The following is a 24114-nucleotide window of genomic DNA, read 5'->3' as shown; positions in this document are numbered from 1 at the left end:
GCTTCGGCTCGGCTCCCTGACGGCGGGCAAGCGGCGCCGCCTCACGTTAAACTCGCCCGGCTCGGGGCTCTCCTGCTGCCGCGTCCCGCGGGCGGCCCGGCCATCGCACGGACACGATCGGGAGCGCGGCGTGGCACAGGAGCTCATTGGGCTATGACCGCACTCGCGCTAATTAGCGCGCACGAGAGCAGCGGGCTCGGTTCGGCTGAGCTCGGCTCCGTTCAGGCAGCCTCGCAAGCCTGGCCTCGGTTCGCTCGAGGCCGTCAGGTTCCGCCGGTCTCGCCTTGGTTCGGCCGAAGGAGGCGTCGTTCGCTCGTGTTTTTACAAATATCTTTCTATATTGACTGTATATTTCTATATTTAATTTTATACTTCTATAATACTTCCATTATTCCAAATAAAAACCCCGTCTCTAACCAAATAAATAAAAAAACCCTTCTTTTAAAGGATACTGCAATATTTTTTATTTATACTTTGTATAATTATACATTCATATTTTAATTTATCGTTTCTTTGGATGTATTACATTAATAATGATATATTATATATATAAAATTTTAAAATAGATTTAAATTATTATTTAAATTATGTATAATATCTACTGCTACAACTAATTTTTTCTGATATTTTAAATTTTTATATTTATCTGTATGTATTTATTATATATTTCTAAACTTAGATTTCTACCTTTATATTATTTGCATTTATAATTTTTACAATCAAAACACTGCCTATTGACCAATAAAGAAAACCCGCTTTATTTAAGTATTTTAAAAATATTTTCATGTTTATAATTTTCATATTTATATTTATAATTTGTTCAATATTACATGAGAACACACCTGCTCCTGCACCGCAGTGGGGCCCCCTCTCCTGGGGACCTTGGGGTGCCCCAACGGCATCAGAGCCCCGAGTCTTCACCCCCTTCTCCTCTATTTAGAAACTACACTGGAACTTTTTTCTGGAAATAAAGACATTACCTAAATCCTCTCCCCGTGTCCTAGACAGATGGATATTCAGTTATTAGTTGGCTGGGCAGCAGTTTCTTAAATAGAATGATAAACAAGATGTGAACATTTCAGCTACAAGCAAATAGGCAAATCTGAACAAGGTACTGGTGGGCGACCACTGAAGTTATTTTGAAGGAATTTTTTAAACAATAAAATATTGATACCACAAAAATAAAGCAAAAAGCTAACTACTGGCTAAGAAAAAATTAACTTTTGACAGCAACAACATTCCAACCACACAGGCTTTTTCCCGATGTCATACCTTATAACTACCTCTCTTGGGAATTCTCATCATGTATCCCAAAAGGAATAAATACCTCAGAGCGTCCTAAAGCAAAAAGTAGCACACATGAGCTCCTCACACTCCCGGGAGGCCTGCACAGCGTGCACTGAGTCTGCAACAAATTCTGCTCAGTGAGAGTCTGCAAACAAAGGTTCAATTGATGAATTGAACTGATTGTAAAGGGAGGTTTTCTAAGCACAGAAGCACAACAAAGAACAAGCAAAAACAATTCTTAAAAAAAACCTGCAAGTTTTATTTAGCATATATGCGACTGATTTCCACCCTGTGGCTTCTCACTTTGATTCGCGTCTGTAGGTTCAGGAAGATGACAATGCACACTTTGCCCTCCCTGAGCCCCCCACAGCAGCTGAGCGCTGCTCCGTGCGCTCAGATCGTCAGGAACTGGATTGCCCGCATGGACTGGAACTGCTCTGCTGCAGATTCAGGAGAGAGAGGCTGGCTGAGGCGTCGTCCCAATTCCATTTCTGTGTGACGAGAAGCGGTTTGTTCCCAACGGGTGCAACAATCCCCAGCTCGCTTCCATGGTGAGTACCGATGGCACACAAATGGCAGCCTGAGGAAATCGTGTTCTGGGCTCTAAGTGGTCGGGACAGGGTCTGATTTTTTGTTTTGCATCTGTATGATGATTAGTACGACAGGGCCCTGATCGATGACATGGCAGCACAGAATTAAAAACTCCTCAATAGGATTACATCGACTTCTAGGAAAAGACAAAAGCCTAGGACCCTTCTGAAATCTATTTTTAATGCGAAGCACACGGATTGTCACTATGCTGTGCCTTCCAGCTTTTCAAAGCAGCTTACCTCTGAAGACCAGAAAACATTGATTTCTACAGAAACAACGGGCAACCCCCAGGCTAATCTCAGCACTACTGTTTAATAGGGGATCTGCCAGCGTGCCAGTCCAGCTTCAAGTGTGCTTTATTTCAGTCTAACATCCCCTCAAAATTCTTCTCACATCTCCCAACCCTGACATCTTATTTTTCCCTAAAGCTTCTCATCATTAGCAATTTCCAAGTAACATGGTATTTTTACAACATTCAAAAATGTCATGCTGGACTGTGCTAGAGAGTAATTTGCAAATATAAGCTTAGCAAAGTTTGAATTGACTTGTCCAGAGAAAAAACCTACAAGTGAACACCTACACCTGCCTACAAAGAGCTAACAAGCCCCTGGCAGCTGCCAGCATCAAAGCACAGCGGATGTTTCTAATACAGGGTAAGGATAACAATATCACCTTTTGTTCTCTCCAGCTTGTTTTCCCTGCAGTCATATTTTGCTTCTTATGATTTTTTTAGTCTCTGCATCTTCTTGGACAGCACCGAGCCCGACGACAAGGATACGAGAGTCTTTCCCTGCCGTAGGGAGAGAACCAGGAAAACAGTTAAAATAAGAACAGGGTAGTTTGAAATTCATACTTCCAATGAGAAGCAACGCCTAACAAACAGAACAAAAGTAAACAAAGCATGGTACCTCCCTGGGGACAGAAGACTTACAAACTCTCCAGGATTTACAATTCTAGCGACCAACCCCTTCAGGACGGCAGCCAAGTGTCCCATGAGGTGGTGCTGCACCAAAGAACGATCTGAGAGGTTCCAAAGAGTGAAATGCACAATATTTTGCAAAGCCGTAAAATCTTGCAAAATAACAAAAATACAATAGATGTAAACTACAGGGTAAGAGTACAAGTGTTCACTTTAAGAGCTGGAACCATCCAGGTGAGCACCTGATAACTGGATCCTCACCAGAGTTTGAACCCTTCAGGACACAGAAGGGTTTTCCCCAGAAATTTCACAGACTGAGTTTTGATACAAGTATACTTGCCAGACCCTCAGAAACATCACCCATTCTCCAGGTGTCTGGAGAGAACTGCAAATGGCTCTCACGTAGTTTGAGCTAGCTCTGTAAGGTCTCAGGGTGAATTTCACCAGATGCAACCAAACTGGGCAACTCCCAGTGGGACAGAAGGAACCCAAAGCTTGGGTTCGCAGAGCTGCAGCAAATACTGAGGAAACAAACATAACAGCGTAAAAAATAATAAACCATCCTTTTTTTTTCTCTTGCTTTTGTTTTTTTCTTATTCAGATCAGCATAGCAATTAAAGAGAAGGTGAAAAACTCACCATTACTGAACATTTCATCATCTGTAGGCTGAGCATCCTTAGCACAGAGGACTCCAAAGTTAAAATTCACCGATCCCTGGGAAATAAAACCAAATATTGTATGATAAACAATCAAACAGCAGACGTAAAAATTTGTTTCCTCTAAGGACTTTCGGGTACGTATGTACCTTTGCATACATCCAACACATTGGAACATACACTTTATACCATCTCCTGATAAGTAAAAATTTACCTTTAAACTTTGATAGTACAGCATAAAATTATGAACTTAAATTGGTGATCTGTTATTATTAAGTTGGTGCCTAAAGTTATTTCTGCTGTCAGGTTCAAAAAAACATTAATTTTTTTTACTGGAATGAGCAATTGATTTCAAAGTCATCACAAGCCCACCAAAACACAAAGCAGTATTCACTGGATGGGTCTGTGAGCTAGAAGTAGTTAGGCTTGTACTTCCCTCTTGCTCTTCCAGAACCAATAAATCCTGTCAACAAAACCAGGATCTATAGCCCACTGCTGTGAAAGATTCTACGAGGATGATGGTTTGATTTGTGTTTAGAAGTTTTGATTTGAAATGGCCAGTTCAATGGATAAAGACAGTTTAGGTAGTATTACATTGCTATTATTATTATTTCTATTATTATTTTTACTATTACTACTGCTATTGTTATCATCTGCTACTGGAAGAAACAAACCAGTAGTACCTATACTTAATTACTTTTATTTCCAGGAAATAATAAAGAAAAAGAACCAAACCAAAAAAAGTCACTTCCTACCTTTTATATCAAGGGATGAAAAATTTCTCTTGGGCTCTTCTCCAATTTATCAAGACTCATAGCACTGAAAGGCAAACAAAACAGTGCTTTATAGAAGGGCAAGTGCACATTTCAAGGCTGAACCACCAACTAATTGCAGTGACAGCAGTTACAACATGAATCCTTCCTAGAGCCTCTGTTAAATGGAATGTTCTGTGGAACTGCCGTTTCTTTCCCAAAACACTAACTTCCAACACTTCCTAATCATATTTTGTATTTTAAAACAAAAGAAGTTAGTGAGACTCTGTGCGGAGGTCAGGTTTAAATTTATTTCCTTCTAAAGCACAGAGCTCTGTTCCATCACCCTTCACTTCGGCTCTACACTGAATCGTGGTGAGCATTTGAGGAGTGCTCAATAACCAATTCTATTTCTCTCTTTTTCTAGCTCTCTCTATTCCTAAATCATTCCAGACAAGTCAAATGAAAAATGAAAAAAACAAGTTCAGCATCAAAGTCACACTTTTTCCCGTTGTCTGGTCAAGAACAGGCTCTAAATCCACTTACTGCTGCCTTCAACGATTCAGACTTGCAAAAGCATTCTTACATATTTTACAGGTTTATCATAAAACCCACAGAACGCAAGCTCTGAATTACAGGAAAAGGTACACAGGCAAATATCTAAAGGGATCACTTATTAGTAAATACATACCTTGGTAGAGATCGCACTGAGAACCTTTCTGAGGGACTCTAAGGGACGCATGTTTTCTGAGCATCCTATAAACAAGAAAAGCTAGGATATATTACAGGACATCCCCACTTTTTCTACATATTCAAATAGGATTTTTAATAAAAACAATTCAGTTAAAAAAGAAGGAAGAAAACCAAGCTAATTTTACTCAGCTGTATTTACTGCCGATTTAGAGAAAAATGCCGGGCAGCGTCGGCCGTTGCGGCACACGTCGCGCCGGCAGCAGGGCCTGCCGGGAGTTGGAGTCTCGGGCTAGTAGCCACTCATGTGCCGCGATAGCCGTTGCGTCACACGCCGCGCCGGCAGCAGGGCCTGCCGGGAGTTGTAGTCTCGGGCTGACAGCCACGGCTCCGTCCCCCGCCACCGGGAGCTGCAGTCCCTCCCGGGCATCAAACGGGTCCTTCGCCCCAGGGCGGGGAAGGACCTGAGGCAGGACCGCTCCTCCCGAATGCCCTCTCTTTTCCCCTCCAACTCTTTTTCTTTTTTTAACGCTGGTTTTCACCCCTTTCCCTTCCCTTCCCTTCCCTTCCCTTCCCTTCTGCTCTCCTGCTTTCTTTCCTTTCCTTTCCTTTTTTTCCCCTTCCCTTTCCCTTTCCCTTTCCCTTTCTTTTTCTTGTATTTGTAATCTTGGTTTTCCTTCCTAGCTTTAGAATCAAAAAGCAGCAGTAGTAACTTTCAGGCTACCTGGGAGTAAAAAAAACCCCAAAACTATAATGATTGAAAGAAAACTATTTATTCCCTGGGAGCCTGAAATTTTCTACTGCTGCACATGACACAGAGCTTTTTATTCCTTCTTATATACAGTTGATATTTTATACTCGCTTTATACACCGCCCCCTGCCGTCTGCACCGGCGCTCTGCGCGCAGAGCGCTGCGGCGTCGTTCGGTTCTGTTTAAATAAACTCGGCTAAATTAGGCTTGGTTCGGCTTAGGTCTAAAATCGTTTCGGTTCGGCTTTTCGTCTAAATTCGGCTTTTCCGGCTCTTCGGCTGAACTCGGCCCGGTTGGGCTAAAGTCGGTCATATTCGGCTCTTTGTCTAAATGCGGCCAATGTCGGCTACAGTCGGCTATCGGTTACACTCGGCTATCATCGGCTCTTCGTCTCAAGTCGGCTGTGTTCAGCTACACTCGGCTCTTCGTCTCAAGTCGGCTGTGTTCGGCCACACTCGGCTCTTCGGTGAAACTCGGCTATTTTCGGCCACACTCGGCTCTTCGGTGAAACTCGGCTGTTTTCGGCTACACTCGGCTCTTCGGGGAAACTCGGCTGTTTTCGCCCACACTCGGCTCTTCGGCTCTTCGGAACAATTCGGCCCGGCTCGGCTCCCTCAGGGCGGGAAAGCGGCTGTCAGAGGACCCCGGCACAGCGAGGCGTTTCCCCACATGCCTGTCACAAACCCGCCGAAATACGCCCGCCCGCGGCGCCGCTGAGACCACAGCATGTGTCGGGTACACTTGAAACGTCACAGAAAATACCACCGGGGCCGCGCCGGGGTCGGTATTCCATGCAGGCAGTCCACTGACACCCACCCCGGTCCTCCACTTCCCCGCCCTTTTCGCCGCCCTGTTGAGAAGGTCAATTAAAAGTCCGCGACATCCGCGACGCGCCACTCCCAAGGTGGCGGCCTCTCGGTGCAGGGCTGCAGTACCGCGCTCTGCCCACAAGGCGGCAGCACTGCCGCCCGCCCCAGCCGGGGGCGCAGCGCGCCTCGGGGCTGCGGGCAGCGAAGACGGCAAAAAAGAACAGGGGCGATCCCCGCCGAAAACTGCTCTGAAATAAATGCCCCAAAACAACCGGGAAGAGGAAAAAAAAAACTTCTGCCTCTAATCTAATAGGATAAAACAAAACAAAACCCCAACAATTTCTTAAAAAAAAAAAATTAAATATTTAAAAAAATATTTTTTTCATATTAATATTCACATTTCTATTTACAATGTATATTGATGTACACTGTCCATTTATACATTTGTTTTTATGAATACATTTCTATTCCATATTGCATATATCCCTAAAACTTCAATTTATTTTTATATGTTTATACATATTTTTACATAGTAAGTATATATTTCTGTTAGGATTTTTACTTCTGTAACACTCACAGTACTCAAAATAAAACCCCTGCCTCTACCCCATACATGGCAAATAAAACCCCCTTTCATCTCAACTGTATTTAAATTTTTTAAAAAAACATTTTTCAAATTTATATTTAAAATGTTTACTGATGTATGATCGATTTTGTATTTATATTTAGCGATTTATTTATAAATTTATATTCTATGTTACATGTGTTCCTATTACTTATATTTTTATATACTTTTATTCATATCTTTATATATTTATTGTATCTTTCTGTGTTAGGATTTTTACATCTGTAACACTTACATTATTTAATATAAAACCCCTGCCTCTACCCACATTAAAGCCAAAAAGAACCTCAGTCTTCTCAACTGTATTTAAATATTTTTTAAAATTCTGTTTTTCAGGTTCATATTCACTTTTACATTTAAAATGTATACTAATGTATACTCTTATTTGTATTCTCCATTACATCTCTTCCTATTATTTATATTTACTTAAATTTTGTGTTTATATATATATTTATATCTTGATTTTATATCTCAATATTTAGAAATATATAACAATAATATCTACATTAATATTATTTAAAATAAAAACCCTGCCTCTAAACAAATAATAAAAAAGACCCCAACCCTTTCTTTTAAAAAATATTTAAATAGGTTTTATCCTTATGTCTGATTTTTATATTCATATTTGTATTTATAATGTATATTAATGTCTATTGCTTACTTATACATTTATCTTTACCAATGTCAAGTTATAAATAAATTTATATTCTATATTACATCTGATGCTAGTAGTTACTTATATATTTTTATACATATTTTTATGCACTGATTAAATATTTCTGCGTCAAGATTTTTACTTCTCTAACACTTATAATATTCAAAATAAAACCCCTGCCTCTACTTAAATAAAAGCCAAAACATTCCCTTTCTTTTAAACTATATTTACATATTTTTATATTTATATTCCCATATAATGTTATTTATATTCTATACTACAACTCTTCATATTACTTACATATATTTATATATAAATTTATATTCATACTTTAGCAATTTCTCTTTATATATTTATTATATATTTCTATCTTAAGATCCACATTTCTATATTACTTATATTATTTAAAATAAAACTCCTGCCTCTAACCAAATAAAAACCAAGGACACCCCTTTATTTGAACCAGATTTAAAATTTAGGAAGTAAATTTATTTTTTAAAATTTAATGATATTTATATGGATATTTTTATTTATTTTATTCATAGATATTATATATATTAGAGAGAATACCTTCTAATATAATAATAGATATATATTTTCTGTATAATTTTTTTACTTATATTTATTTAATTTAAATAAATATATACAAATATATATATACAAAAACAACCTGATAAGAGACTAAGAACTTTTTCAACAGATAACCACAGTACTAATTTCAGACTTAGAAAAATATTTAGGCGTAATCACTACCACAAAATTAACCCAAAGTAGAAAAATTACCAGAAAACCAACAAAACAAGCTAAACTCATTCCTGAGCACCATAGTCCTTCCTCACTCACAATATGCAATTAATTCTCTCCTGCCATTTACATCCCCAGCATCATCCCATACTGAGCATTCCTGGCACCAGAAGTCACTCGGAGCCAATTAACATCCAACTTTCCCTTCCTCAGGACTGTGTGCTTTCTGTGTCTTTATGCACACAAGGAGCAGCTGTCAGACCCACCTCTCAGCAGCCTAACAAGCACTCAGATGTTCTCTCCAGGTTCAGGGGTTGCTCACAGTGAGGCAGCTTTCAATCCAGTGAGGATTGCCTCGCTTCTTCCCTGGCAGTAGCCTTGCACAATTACCTCAGCTGGAAGTCAGACCCCACTCCCTGAATTCTCATCTCTGCCTTTAAGTAATGCGTTGTGTGGAAGACTGTGCAGCGGTTTCTGAAAGAAAGTGATTTCAGGAGAAATGGGAAATTCATGGTGTCCAGTTTCTCAGTTAGTTGGTGTCAGGGGTCATCTAATAACAGCACCATCAACAGTTTCAGCACTACCTCTGTGCAACCAACACTTGTTAGGACATGAAGTGCAGTGCTGTCATGGCTAAAGTGAAGAGAAGTGCTGTCATGGCTAAACGCTTTCAGGGATCAGGGAAATGGGGAGGAAGCAGGAAGGCAGGAGATCAGGAGTTTCACAGTGCCTCTCACCATAGCTCTGTGCCAAGTACTTGACACTGGCAGGGGTCTGTGCACAAATCACAAACAGGGCAGGGCTGCTGGGAACTGCCTTGAGCCGTTTGATTTTCCAGCATCAGCCTCATTCCATGGTTACGGCAATGGGAAGATGCCACCAGCTCACATCCCAGGCAGCAGACCAAGAACTCAATGTCACAACTCACTTTATCAGTTTTTTGCCCAATCACACAAAGCAAAAGCACATTGACAGTAGCTCTATCCAACCACTGTAAGCACAGGTACCTTTGGTTAAACAATGCTTGCTTATTTCAAATACAATACCTGCTTGTGAGCCTTAAACACAATGCACAGAGCTCCAGTATTAAGCCTAGAACTTCCTAATATCTTGCTAGATAAACTTTCTGTAGCTTAGGGAGTTATTCTAGGCAAGTGTTAATACACAGACCATTGTTCTATTTGTTCTTGCTTTTCCACAGTTTAAATAGTTTTTCTGCTGACCAATCTCATGGCTGCTGCTCAGCTCTGATCACAGTTCTGCTGTCTCTGAGGCCTGCCTTTTGCAGCTTTCCCAAACCCCTCTGATTTTACACATTCCCACAGTACTCAGTGCTGGATGAACCCTAGTGCAGAAACAGAGGAAGCAGGATTTAGTGAGTCTACTCACCCAAAGTACTGGGAAAGAAACTCCCTATCAGATGAGTTCTGCAGATCACAGACAGGAGGAAATGTAGTTACAATGGGTTACGCCTGAGAACTGTGCTCACATGCAGTTTCCCGGGGGGTTTTTGGCCCTGCTAGCAAACGTCACCCTTGGAAGCACATGAGCAGAAACAGATGGGTCCCCCAGTGAGCGCCTTGCTAAGATAACCCTCACAAAAAAACCATTCCATCCCCTGTGGTAAATTATAACTGCTGAACTGCCAGCTGATGGCATTGCTGCCCCAGGGCTCTGTGTTTGTAACTCTGCACACGTTGGGAGCGAGAGCAGCTGAGCTGACACCTTTCTGTGGGGAAGAGCCTTCAGTTTGCACGTCCTTTTCAACCATTTCAAGCAAAGACACCGGCCCAGGGTTACAAGGAATAACAGCTGTGGAACTTCTCCTTGAAAATGCTACAGCTGAAATAAAGCTGCCAAGGTGTGCTGATATGGGCCATTCTTGTTTCTCACACAGAACCTGTCACAAAACTAAATGCTGCAACAGGAGCAGACAGCATGCCAAGCAGGCACTGCTGATCTGAAATGCATCCAAAATAACTAAACCTCCTGAGCCTGGAAATCCTGGCTTGAAATTCCATTACAATAAACTTTCCAGCACTGGCACTCTGGGATTTGGAAAGTAGAGTCTGTTCTCTTGGTCTTGTTAATTCCTTGATTTATCCTCACTTTTGTGTTCAGCCCCAAATAAGCCAGATTCTACTCAATTACAGTCTGAACTGGACAATATTTCCCTACTCAGCTGAGTGGTGTTCCATCACAGTGAAATAAAAAAAAAGGCTACAGGTCTTTTCTTTCCTTAGCTTGCTATGCCTACTTTTTTATTACTACTCCATTTTCCTAGAAACCTACTTAGACTGGGAGAATACTACCAGTTACCTGCCTATCTGTGAAAGTTATCACAAAAACCAGAAGAAATAATCCAGATTAGGACCAAAAACAGCCCCCCCAAAAATTGCCACATCTGCAGAAAAGAATTCCACCAATAAGCCTGTTCTGGTGCAGATATAGCAGGCAGAATTTTTTCCCAAGCAAAATACAGCTGGACCTTGACTGATCCTTCACATTGAAATGAAGTTGTACTTTTGTACCTGGGAAAATCACTGCCAGTCTCAGTCACAGGTGCATTGACAGAATCCTAAAAGATGCTGAGAACCAGTCCTAAATTCATTTATGACTTCAGTTCTGTTATCAGAAGGATAGCATCAGTTTTCTTTGTCCCTATCTAGTTTTCTTCCTCGATTTTCAATTTCCCAGAAGGGAAGCCCCAGACTCCCGCATTTGTCCTTTCCTTACTGGAAGCCTCCTCAGGGAAGATGAGGTATTATCAGATGTCATTTCTTCCCTTGTCCTGGGGACCCTCAAACACCACCACAGTCTGATTACTTGTTTAGAGACAAAACCATTTGAATTAGTGCTAGGAACCTTGTCCCACCTCTATTGGACCTCTATTTCTGCTTCTCTTGTATTTTTATTTCACCAGACTGCAACTTGTTCAGATTTGTTTGTCAGCAAACCTGGCATGTCAAAAAATTGTTCAACTGAGAAGCTCCATCTCAAAGTGCTTAGGCTATCAGATAACCCAGGCAATGTTTTACTCACACCCTGATAGTTAAAACTATTAAACTTGCATCCCACCTAGCATGTTGACACAGCATTACCAGGAAACAAAGTTCATTTTGTCTATACATGCAAAAATCATGAGGTGAAAGACGTGGTAGAGCATTTTGACTGATACAGCAAAGTTCTTACAACATAAAGTAGTGTGTGTGGTTTTCCTGGTTGGGTTTTTTTTTTTTTTTTTTTGTTTTTGTTGTTGCTGTATCTTTATTTTTTTTAATAATACACAAAGTTCAGTCATTTGAGAAAATCATCAAAGAGTAATTGCCACACCAGCGCTATTTAGCATGTTCCTTTCTCCTTTTTTCCCTGACTGAAACCCACATCAAGTAATTACATGCAATTAAACATATTCTTTCCAATGCTTTTGCCTTGTTTTCTTTTTTCATTTCACTACAATTACTGTGAATTCTCTTTTACTCATCAACTTGCACTTTTCAAGCAAATTTTCATGCATTTTATGCATCAAAAGGGCCAATACCTCAAAGAGGAGGATCTTTGTAGCCTGCCCTGATGGAGGGCCATTTCATCCAAATCTCATCATTTTCATCCAAATCTGTTCTGCGCCTCATCAAGGCTCTGATAATGGGCTCTACACAGCAGAAATAGTCAAATTGCAGTTTGAACCAGAGAAATGTTTTTTATTTGCTGCAAAGTAGCAATTACACGAATCTTCAGCTACACAAGGGAACCTCTCAAACAACAGTGCTGTAAATCAAGCAGTTTGTTCACTTGAGATAGGAACCTAATAAGAGAAAAATAGTCTCCAAAAGAATTCATCCCATCATTGAATTTTTAGGCTGTTTGAGATACAGACTGTGTCTGGATGCCTAAGGGGGTCTTAAGAGCTACACAGGCAGTGGTATGGTGCAAATAACAAACACATGTGAGTCAGCACTGACAGACAGAAAGGGTAGGATCCCTGTCCTTTATCAAATCACTATGGACAGGATCTTCCTTGTCTCAAATACTTTAGGAGCACAAACACTCTTCAGCCTCCATTAAATAACATGGTATTGACTCCTCTCTATGCCAAGGATTGAAGAAACATGCTACAGCCTCACCTAGAGGAGTTATAACAACTCCCAGTCCTATGCACAGGTGACCTGTCCAATTACTAACTAAAACAGATTAATAACAGAAATATAGTCAGAGACCAACAGAACTAATAAACCTTCTTCTATAGAACATCATACTTGTTTCTCATCCTCTCCATGAACCAGTCGCCACCAAAAACATATTGGGAAACCAGAGAGCCTGAAGGAAACCATTCCTCCATGCACTCCATGTTCTTAGCACTCAAAGCTCCAGGGAATTTTCCTTGAGCAGGTAAGGATATGGTGACAATGCACTTTGAGACTATTACTGCATGATGCTCCCAGGCAATCCATTCAAACAGACTGATTCACCTCAGCCCAGCTGAGCACACCACAGGAGCAGAATAACTCTGCTAGAGCTGGTTTCTGTATGGAACAGGCTGATGAGCTCCAGCCACTGTGCTGTGCCCAGTGATTCCAGCTCACCTCTCTGAATTTCTGCTGAAATGGGAGGGCAGGTTGCCAACACAGGCTGGGATTAGACAGAAGGCAGCACTGGAATCAGCTGGGGGCTCAGGACTCAGGAGCTCCCCACCTGAGAGCTCACATGTGTTTTGTTCTGCTGAAAATCCAATTTTGTCACTGGTCTGGAAAGAGGAGTGTTCTTGAATCATTTTCATCTGAGAAGCAGTTGAAAATATGTATATAAATATATAGTATTCATAGAAATATATCTTATATAGAATATATACTTTATAGATAACATTATATCTATTGTTATATATAATTATATATTTTATATATTATATATTATTAATATATATTATATCTAATTCTATATATCTAGAGCTATATCTAGAGCTATATCTAGAGCTATATCTAGAGCTATGTGTTAAACCATCCATTTTTGCCTGAACATCAGTTTCCTGTCTGAAGTTAAAATTATGAACAGTGAACATGTTATGGACAGTGGAAGCTGAAAGCCAAACTAATTTACAGATGGATCCTGAAAACTCAGCAGAGTTAGACTACTGAAGTCAAAAGGCTCCAATATTTTATTTTCTATTTTAACCTAAAAAGGATAGTCTGGTGACATTTCAGGTTCAAATTGAGGTTGGGACAACAATTACAATTGAAGAAGTAAAATGCCACAAGTTCTGTACATGACTGGAATCAACTTAGTCCACACAGCTATGAAGGGGGTGATACCAGCAGTAATCAATTCCTAATGTTATTTCCTGTGAGTACAATGAATTGTATAAACATAAATGCTCAAGAGTTAAGTTTATGTTTGGATTCTTCAAAACACAAACTTTTAGGGATTATAAAAACGCCTGGCTTTTCCTTCTTCCTCAGAGAATTCTCACCTGGTATTTTGCTTTGACAATTTATGCTTCTATTCTGAATCTGAAAATAATCATCAGTAACTCAAACGGGCATAGGAAAATACATTATTTTTTGCCAGTCAACCCATGATACCACTGCACAGTTTTGTGAGGGAAAGTTTCATTTGCCTTCCAGCCATCAGGCACTGGCAAGCATTCAAGCAAGCACATCCATTCAGATGAAGGACCGGCTTGTTGCATGACTGAGCAGCCAAATTCAATTCATACTTGGAGTGAAACTAATTAATATTTGTAAATAGAATATATACTTTATATATAGTATTATATAGATTATATAGAATTATATATTGTATGTATTATATATTATGAATATATATTATACATAATTCTATATAACATAGAGCCATACCTAGAACCGTATCCGGAAGCATACTTAATACATATGTAGTACATATACGGAACATAACATTCTGGAACGTACCTAGAACTGTATCTAGAACGGAACCCAGAACATACCTAGAACACAATCTACGACTCGTAGAGTCCAGAACATGTCTAGAACGCACATAGAACGCAAATCTAGAGCATAATACAAAGCAATCTAGAACGCAGTTTAGAGTCTAGAACGTGCCTAGAACACAATCTAGCGCCCACCTAGAACGGAATCTAGAACACACCTAGAACGCAATCTAGAACGCGCTCTAGAATGCAATCTAGAACACACCCTAGAACGCAATCTAGAACGCGCTCTAGAACGCGCTCTAGAACGTGCTCTAGAACGCGCTCTAGAACGCGCTCTGGAACGCAATCTGGAACGCAATCTAGAACGCGCTCTGGAACGCAATCTAGAACACACCTAGAACGCAATCTAGAACGCACTCTATGAAAAACTTAGAACGTAGCCCAGAACATGCCTAGAACGCAGTCTAGAACGCACCTATAACGTAATCTAGACCACACCCAGACCATATTCAGTGTACGGAACTACATCTAGAACATACCTAGAACGCACCTAGAACGAGACCTAGAACTGTATCTAAAACCTACCTAGGGTCTTTTACGACAGTCGCGCTTTACAGCCGGTTTTACGACAGTCGCGCTTTATGGCACCTTTTACGACAGTCGCGCTTTACGGCACCTTTTACGACAGTCGCGCTTTACGGCCGGTTTTACGACAGTCGCGCTTTACGGCACCTTTTACGACAGTCTCGCTTTACGGCCGGTTTTACGACAGTCGCGCTTTACGGCACCTTTTACGACAGTCGCGCTTTACGGCGCCTTTTACGACAGTCGCGCTTTACGGCCGGTTTTACGACAGTCGCGCTTTACGGCCGGTTTTACGACAGTCGCGCTTTACGGCACCTTTTACGACAGTCGCGCTTTACGGCACCTTTTACGACAGTCGCGCTTTACGGCACCTTTTACGACAGTCGCGCTTTACGACACCTTTTACGACAGTCGCGCTTTACGGCGCCTTTTACGACAGTCGCGCTTTACGGCACCTTTTACGACAGTCGCGCTTTACGGCACCTTTTACGACAGTCGCGCTTTACGGCGCCTTTTACGACAGTCGCGCTTTACGGCACCTTTTACGACAGTCGCGCTTTACGGCCGGTTTTACGACAGTCGCGCTTTACGGCCGGTTTTACGACAGTCGCGCTTTACGGCACCTTTTACGACAGTCGCGCTTTACGGCACCTTTTACGACAGTCGCGCTTTACGGCACCTTTTACGACAGTCGCGCTTTACGGCACCTTTTACGACAGTCGCGCTTTACGGCCGGTTTTACGACAGTCGCGCTTTACGGCACCTTTTACGACAGTCGCGCTTTACGGCACCTTTTACGACAGTCGCGCTTTACGGCCGGTTTTACGACAGTCGCGCTTTACGGCCGGTTTTACGACAGTCGCGCTTTACGGCACCTTTTACGACAGTCGCGCTTTACGGCCGGTTTTACGACAGTCGCGCTTTACGGCACCTTTTACGACAGTCGCGCTTTACGGCACCTTTTACGACAGTCGCGCTTTACGGCCGGTTTTACGACAGTCGCGCTTTACGGCACCTTTTACGACAGTCGCGCTTTACGGCACCTTTTACGACAGTCGCGCTTTACGGCACCTTTTACGACAGTCGCGCTTTACGGCACCTTTTACGACAGTCGCGCTTTACGGCACCTTTTACGACAGTCGCGCTTTACGACACCTTTTACGACAGTCGCGCTTTACGGCGCCTTTTACGACAGTCGCGCTTTACGGCCGGTTTTACGACAGTCGCGCTTTACGGCACCTTTTACGACAGTCGCGCTTTACGGCGCCTTTTACGACAGTCGCGCTTTACGGCCGGTTTTACGACAGTCGCGCTTTACGGCACCTTTTACGACAGTCGCGCTTTACGGCACCTTTTACGACAGTCGCGCTTTACGGCACCTTTTACGACAGTCGCGCTTTACGGCCGGTTTTACGACAGTCGCGCTTTACGGCACCTTTTACGACAGTCGCGCTTTACGGCACCTTTTACGACAGTCGCGATTTACTACACCTTTTACGACAGTCGCGCTTTACGGCACCTTTTACGACAGTCGCGCTTTACGGCCGGTTTTACGACAGTCGCGCTTTACGGCGCCTTTTACGACAGTCGCGCTTTACGGCCGGTTTTACGACAGTCGCGCTTTACGGCCGGTTTTACGACAGTCGCGCTTTACGGCACCTTTTACGACAGTCGCGCTTTACGGCACCTTTTACGACAGTCGCGCTTTACGGCACCTTTTACGACAGTCGCGCTTTACGACGCCTTTTACGACAGTCGCGCTTTACGGCGCCTTTTACGACAGTCGCGCTTTACGGCCGGTTTTACGACAGTCGCGCTTTACGGCCGGTTTTACGACAGTCGCGCTTTACGGCCGGTTTTACGACAGTCGCGCTTTACGGCACCTTTTACGACAGTCGCGCTTTACGGCACCTTTTACGACAGTCGCGCTTTACGGCACCTTTTACGACAGTCGCGCTTTACGGCCGGTTTTACGACAGTTTTTTCTTGCCCATCTTGGCGTTTTTTCTTGCCAGTCTTGGGGTGTTTGTTCCAGATTTCTTCTTGCCCATCTTGGGGGGTTTTTTTGGGTTTTTTTCTGGGTTTTTTCTTGCCCATCTTGCGGATTTTTTCTGAGGTTTTTTCTGGAGTATTCTTGCCTATCCTTGGGTTTTTTTCCGGTTTTTTTTTTTTTTTTTTTTTTCCTTGGTTTTTTAAGGGTTTTTTCTGGTCCATCTTGGTTTTTTTTCCTGGGAGTTTTCTCACCCATCTTGGGGTTTTTTCCTTGGTTTTCTGTGGGTGTTTTCTGGGTTTTTTCTTGCCCTTCTTGGGGGTTTTTTTGTGATTTTTCTGGGTTTTTTGTGGATCTTCTCCTTGCCCATCTTGTGGTTTTTTTGGGGGGGGTTTTTTTCCTTGCCCATCTTGGGATATTTTTCCCTTTTTTTTCCGGTTTTTTTTTCTGGTTTTTCCTGGGTTTTTTCTGGTCCATGTAGCATCGTTTTTCTGGGATTCTTCTTGCCCATCCTGGGGTTTTTTCCTTGGTTTTCTGTGGGTGTTTTCTACATTTTTTTCTTGCCCATCTTGGGGGTTTTTTTTCTCGGTATTCTCACCCATATTGGGTTTTTTTTCTTGGTTTTTTGGTTCTTTTCTAGCCTATCTTGTGGTATTTTTCTGGGTTTTTACTTGGCCGGGACCAAAAAAAAAAAATCAGCCAGGGTGGAAGGCAGCTGGGGATTTTTTATTCTAAATTTAACAAGGAGTTGCAAAACCTGGAAAGCAAAAGTCACACACACAAGGTTAAATCCAGTCAGCATGCGCTCACACACACAGAGACAAGCAGACAGACACAGCCACGTGCTCTCACACATACTCCTTCCACTTACATGCTCACTGTGGCCCTTACCTGAGATGCTGAAGAACGTGCTTTGACACATCTTCTGGCTGCCGCTCCTTGAGGTAAATGGCAGATCCTGGGGAAAACAGCAGCCACGAGGACCTGTGAGACAACAGGAAGGGTCAACAGGTGGCTGACAGCTAGGACTTGTCCCCACTCTGGACTGATAAATTTTCTACCCAAAATCCCACGAAAGACAGATGAACAGTAAAGTTGTTATAACTGTTCTACCTAACTGTGACTACGTGCCAGGGCAGGGCAGCTGCGATCATAAGTGGTACAGTGTAAGTACACACAATATAAGCTGATGCATACAGTGCAAGTCCACATAGAGTGTAAGTACACACAATATAAGGCGACATGCTTACATACATGCCAATTTTTAAATCTGTCCCAGGGATTCCCAACCTGCTGCTCTCCCATCTCCAGGCCGTGGCCCCCGACTTATCTTTTGGATGATAGGTGATGGGAATCCATGTTGCACCTGAAATGAGTCTGCCTCGGAGGGCCCCATGATCACCTGTTAGCCTCTGGTCAGCTACAATAAAGAAAACCAAAACCAAAGTGTGAGTTCAGAGTTATGAGGGCCTAATCCCAGCAAGGCAGCTACTTGCCCTCTCCTGAGTGTGCCTGGCTCCTTCAGGCTCCAGCTTCATCCCGATTCCCAGGCGGTGGCCTTCATTAGTGGTGGCACCTGGGTTAGAGAAAGGCAAAGTTAAATGGCATTCCTCTGAGTGCAGTGGAGGACCTTGTATGCTGTAAGACATGGGAACGCCTCTATTTGGCTTCTGAGAAGCCTTGTGTGGGGGGGCCCTCCAATAAACACCCTTTCTCACTCTGCTGCCTGCAAACCCCCTCCCAAGAACTCCTAAACTGGATACCTGCTCACCCTCCCTCTCCCAGTCACAATCCTCAACTCACCTGAAGCCTCAGTCGCAAACGTCATCCTTGACACTGGGCAGATCCCTCTTGTGACACCATGAATCTGCTGAAAAATCTGCTGTTATGCCTAAGAGCTGAGCAATAACAACTACTTCTCTCCGCTGCTCACCTTGGCTGCTGGTATCCAGATTGACTTCCTAAAAAGAAAGACAAAGAACAGAGCTGTAACAGAGTCACCATACACACTTCTGCTGCAGAGACAAATGGGGCCTTACCTCCTTGGGGGAATCCCCTCACCTGGGATGGGGCCCTCTGGCACAGATTTAAGCCATCTGAACCTGAAAAAAAAATTAGGACAAGAGTCAAAAAGTTGCATGATAACTGAAGAGCTCCAGAGATCCTATGTCCATCTACAAATCCCATCTAGAGTCCAGGTACACCCCACATTACAAACTTCAAGTCCCTGGGATTCTCCTATTGCAGCTGGCTATGTGGCAGGGCAGAGCAGCCCCGTCCCAAATATGTGCAGACACCCGTGACACAGGACAGACCAGACGTGACAAACAAAGGACACAAGACACAGACAGAAATCTCTTGGCAAGGAAAACAGCTGCAAGGACTGAGAGAATGCAAAAGAAGATGACCGAGCTGAAACTGATGGTGAGCTGATGAGGCTCAGAGAACCCTGGAGGAAGAGGATGCTAAACTGAATTATTTCTTCCAACAACTGCAAAGATGGATGCCTAGGAATCCTACAATCAGAAGCCTCTACCTAACTTCGTATTATTACAAAGTCCTAATCCACCATAATGGATCCTGGTGGGGCATAGCTGTCCATACAACTGAGAACAAGACCTGAAAAGACAACTGACTGGATGCCTCTAAACAGAGAACTTTTGACTGGGGAGCTCAGACAGGTATCAGAATTGCATCTATGGCCTGGGTGCCAGGCCAAGGAATGCAGAGATTACAGATGCTAACAATGATGCCAGGGTTTCTGACAGGACCCTGAAAGGGCTAAGGAAAAAGACATGAGATACACAAGCAACACATAAGGCACAATAGACAAGTGACACGAGACACACCAGGACTGCTCTGCCCTGCTGCACACATCAGCACTGTGATCAAAAGTGACACTTGGCTTTCATGGGGCCTAAGGGGCCACTTCATGGACACCCCCAGCTCCAAGGGGACTCCAAAACCCCTCCCAGTAATTCCCAAACCAGCACACTGCTTTCATCCCCTCTGTGGGTCATGGCCCTCTACTTATCTCTCAGACATCAGGGGATGCTGGTCTCAGGTGCAAAGAAAGGCCACCTCGTCAGCTGGGAAGGTCCTCCTGTCACCGCGCTGGTGTCTCTCAGACAGCTGTATTATAGAGAAAACTAAACATCAGTGCCTGATCTTGGCACCACATCACCCAAAACCCCACCAGTGTGCTACTCACAGTGCTCCTAAGAAGGCCGGGCACCTCCTACTCCTAACCATGACCCTCTGCCAGGGATGCAAGGCATCTGCACCTGAAAGAAAGTTAGAACATATGTCAAACGCCTCCAGGACAACTCACAAGCTGCAAACACCTTATGCCAACCTAGGAATAGCATCTAGAGCCCAAGTACAGCCCACATTACAAATTCCAACTTCCCAGGCTTGTCCTACTGCAGCATGCCACGCAGCAGGGCAGAACAGCTCCGGCACAAATATGTGCAGACACCTGTGACACAGAACGTGACAAACAGGGGGACATGAAACACGACACATCATGCTTGTGGTGAGGGGATTGAGGGGGGAAGGGAAAAGGGACCCCAAAGACACACTAGGGAACGCGGCACACCGGACAACGTGACACAGACCGGAGCTGTTCTGCACTGCCCGCCTAAAAGCTGCCATCAAAAGTAAAGCCTCTCCCTTTAGCTATCCTAAGAGGCCCTTGGAGAAGATTGCTTTTCCATCTGGTAATTTTTAAATCTGGCCTGAGAACTCCCAACCTGCTACTCTCTCATCATCCCATCTCCAAGCTATAGCCCCCAACTTATCTTTTGTTTGATTGGTGATGTGGATCCACATTGCACCTGAAATGAGTCTGCCTTGGAGGGCCTCGTGGTGGCCTGTTAGCTTCTGGGTCAGCTACAACGAAGAAAACCAAAACCAAAATATGAGTCCAGAGTTATGTGGGCCAAATCCCACCAAGGCAGCTACTTGCCCTCTCCTGAGTTTGCCTGGTGCCTTCAGGCTCCAGCTTCACCCTGATTACAAGGCTGTGGCCTTTATTAGGAGTGGCACCTGGGTTAGAGAAAGGCAAAATTGAATAGCATTCCTATGAGTGCAGTAGATAACCTTGTGTGCTGTAGCACATGGGAATACCTCTGCTAGGCTTCTGAGAAGCCTTAGGGGGGGGTCCTCAAATAAACATCCTTTTCCACCCTGCTACCTTCAAACTCCCCCCACCCACACTAATTCCTAACTGGATACCTGCTCACCCTCCCTCTCCTAATCACAACCCTCAACTCACCTGAAGCCTCTGTCTCAAACATCATCCTTGACACTGGGCAGATCCCTCTTGTGACATGACGAATCTGCTGAAAAAAGTATGGTACTTGACACAACCCAGAATCTCTGGAAGCTGCACTCCTTCTAAAAAAAAATACAAATCCAAACAATACCTAAACCAGAAATTACAAATGCACTTTACCACCCCTAAACACAAAACCCAAAATCGTGAACCTAAATGCGCCTTCTATTCCATGCTGTTTACTTCACAGAATCTTCAAAGCTTCAGTTCTTTAGATGCCCAGAAACACCTGCTGAAAAGAAGCTGAGATAAGCTAAAAGAGCCTCTTCACTGAAATGAGAGGAGAGCTCTTACCCCAGCACATCCCAGAGAGGGAATGAAGTCCCTCAGACAAGGCTGGGGTTAATATACCCCTGATTGTGCCCGCCTCTCATTCCCATGGCACCCGGGAAAAGGGAGGTGGCAACTCCCACAGGGTATAAAAGCCCTCAGAGCAGCTGCAGCTGTTTGGCCCCTCTGACTTGAATTCAAGGGGAGTGAAGGGCTTATAGAAAAAAACTCTTCAGAAAAATAACAGCACTTTCTTTTTTACAACAACTACTTGGAGCACAAGTGAAGAAAACTGGTAAGAAATAAAACTTTCTGTTTAGGCAGCATAACTAGATAAATTGGGTAATTGGCTGTTAACTTACGTAACTATTCCTTAGTGGCTACTAAGTAGTACTTCCCATGTGATTAAACTGGGTGGAGAAGAATACTAATGATATGAATAGTCTAAGTCTCCTTGGGACCTCCAATTTTGGCCATCTACCTTATAAGTAAAAATAAGAAAGATAAAAGCCTCCCAGGCAGTGTTAGGGTTAAGTGCATGCCAGGCTCATCCTTCTCTGAGATACTTGGTCCTACAGCACAGAAAGAAGTGCCCTGAAATGTAGTTTTAAACGCTTAAAATGCTGAAAAAGGCAGAGCTTCCTTCAAGTGACCTCCTTAAAAAGAGGAAATGGGGCAGTTACCTCTACTGAAGGTAATGCAATGACAAATACATAGTTTCTGCTATTTAATTTGCTCTCCTTAAGTATTGGGAAAAGAGGGGCTTTCCACACTTTAAATCTCTCCAGTGATGAAAAGAGAAGGATTTTTCCCTCAGTTCAAACCCTTAGGATGGAGGGATAGCTGGGCTTCTCCCTCAATTTGGGCCTCAGGACAACAAAAAGGGGGTGGCTACCCTTAATTCAAACCCATAAGCAGCATTGTCAAGATTTTCCCCTTTTTTTTAAACTGCCGAATAATACAGAATGGGGACTCACTGTCAATTAACACCCCTAACAGCATAGAAAAGGCAGGGATTCTTTCAACTGAGACCATTACAATTGCAGGGGAATCCGAGTCCCTAACAATTTGAACACAAAAAATAACGGAAAAGGAAGCATTTTCCCTTTTTTCTAAACCCTTTTTCTCCTAATAACTCCTCTCCTTTCTGGGAGTGCTCTGGAGGGTCTGGGGCTTTGGAGAGGGACTGACACAGTAAAAGGGGAAAGTTGCAAGCCCTTTCCTGGAACCCCACATGCTGCCTGGCCTGCTCAGATGCTGCCCCTTGGCAAAAGGGCTCTTCCCTCGGCGTTTTCCCAAAGTGATGCTCTGTGCCCGGGTGGGTCTGGCTGCTCCCTAGTCCGTGCTGGATGCTCTGACCATAGTTCATGGAGGGACACTTGGGATACCCCTGTTAGCCCCTCTGGCCTAGCAGCTCCCTGTGCAGCTGTGCCCGGGTAACCCTCTGAAAGCAGCTGGTCACACGGGGCGCTGCTAGACCTTGGACTGGGGGTGGAGGTGAAGAAAGGTCCTGTGAGGAGCTCCTTCCCCTACACAGCCCTTCTTCTGCCCCTTAAACCATGGGGTGCCAGACTTTCCTTTCGAAGGAAATTAACAGCCTTTCCTCTCTGTGTGCCCATGGCTGAAACTGCGATTTGGCCTCCAAAACTGCAGAGAACAATTTCTCACAGCCCGCAGCTGCCAACACCAAGAACTCTCGCTGCCCTTGCAGTGCCACGTGCCTCCTGTGGACGGACGTCGACACGCAGCAGGGGTGAGTTTGGTTTTACAGGGAAGACGGCCGGCACAGGATTTCTCCAGGAGCAAAGCTGCCCCCACCGAGAACTCGGGCTGCCCGGGCAGTGCCAAGCACCTCCTAGTGCAAACTGGCATCAGGAAACTCAGGGGGTGAGTTTTTCTGTGCAGAAGTTCTCCCGGACCAAAGCTGAGAGCATCTAACCCTAACCACAACAACTTAGCTGGGTCTAAAACTTACAACCTTCAGATTGGCAGTGTGGGATCCAACCCGCTGTGCCACTGCTGGCCCCTTTCTAAAGCATTCCACTGCAATCCTAAAACCCTTTTCAGAGGGTGTTTCCTCTGACCCTGACCATAATCTTCAAAATATGCTAAAGAATCATAAAAAAAAGCCCCAACAATACCCTGAAAAGTCCCAGAAAAGTCCCTTCCAAAATCTCCTAAATACCTTTAAAAATCCTGGGGAAAAAAAAACTCAAAATGACGTGCTCAGTCTCTGAACTCTGCCTCTTGCTGTCTAGCCCACAGATGTCACCCCTACCTTTTTGCAGCGGGTCTGTTGTCCTCTGAGGGTTCTGTCATTGTCCTGCTGTGTGAGGGTTGCTGTCTGGCCTCGTTTTTAGGGTTGCTGTGTTGTGCTGCTGTTGGGGGAAAAGGCTGTTTTTAGGGGGGGCTGGTTAGGCTGGGGTGAGGGGTGGTACAGCTGTACCCTGTACCCCTGATCTCCACTGGACTGTCCAGCCCTCAAGGCCTCTCCCTTTACCCCTCAACCCATCCCTCTGCCCCCCAGCCCTCAGCTCCTGTGTGTCACC

General features: G+C 43.8%; 1 long non-coding RNA gene across 1 annotated transcript; it reads right to left on the bottom strand.

Moving 5' to 3' along the window:
* Window positions 1-1584: 1584 nt before the first annotated feature.
* LOC131569897 (uncharacterized) lies at window positions 1585-5090 on the bottom strand. Its single transcript, XR_009275817.1, has 5 exons — window positions 4897-5090; window positions 4209-4272; window positions 3436-3511; window positions 2551-2668; window positions 1585-1956 (listed from the first exon to the last, which is right to left on the bottom strand). It is a non-coding gene; the product is annotated as an uncharacterized LOC131569897 (long non-coding RNA).
* Window positions 5091-24114: the final 19024 nt, after the last annotated feature.

The sequence above is a fragment of the Ammospiza caudacuta genome, chromosome 31 (genome assembly GCF_027887145.1).
Source record: "Ammospiza caudacuta isolate bAmmCau1 chromosome 31, bAmmCau1.pri, whole genome shotgun sequence".
NCBI lineage: Eukaryota > Metazoa > Chordata > Aves > Passeriformes > Passerellidae > Ammospiza > Ammospiza caudacuta.
The sequence above is the reverse complement of the archived record's forward strand: the minus strand, read 5'-3'. Positions and strand labels throughout refer to the sequence as shown.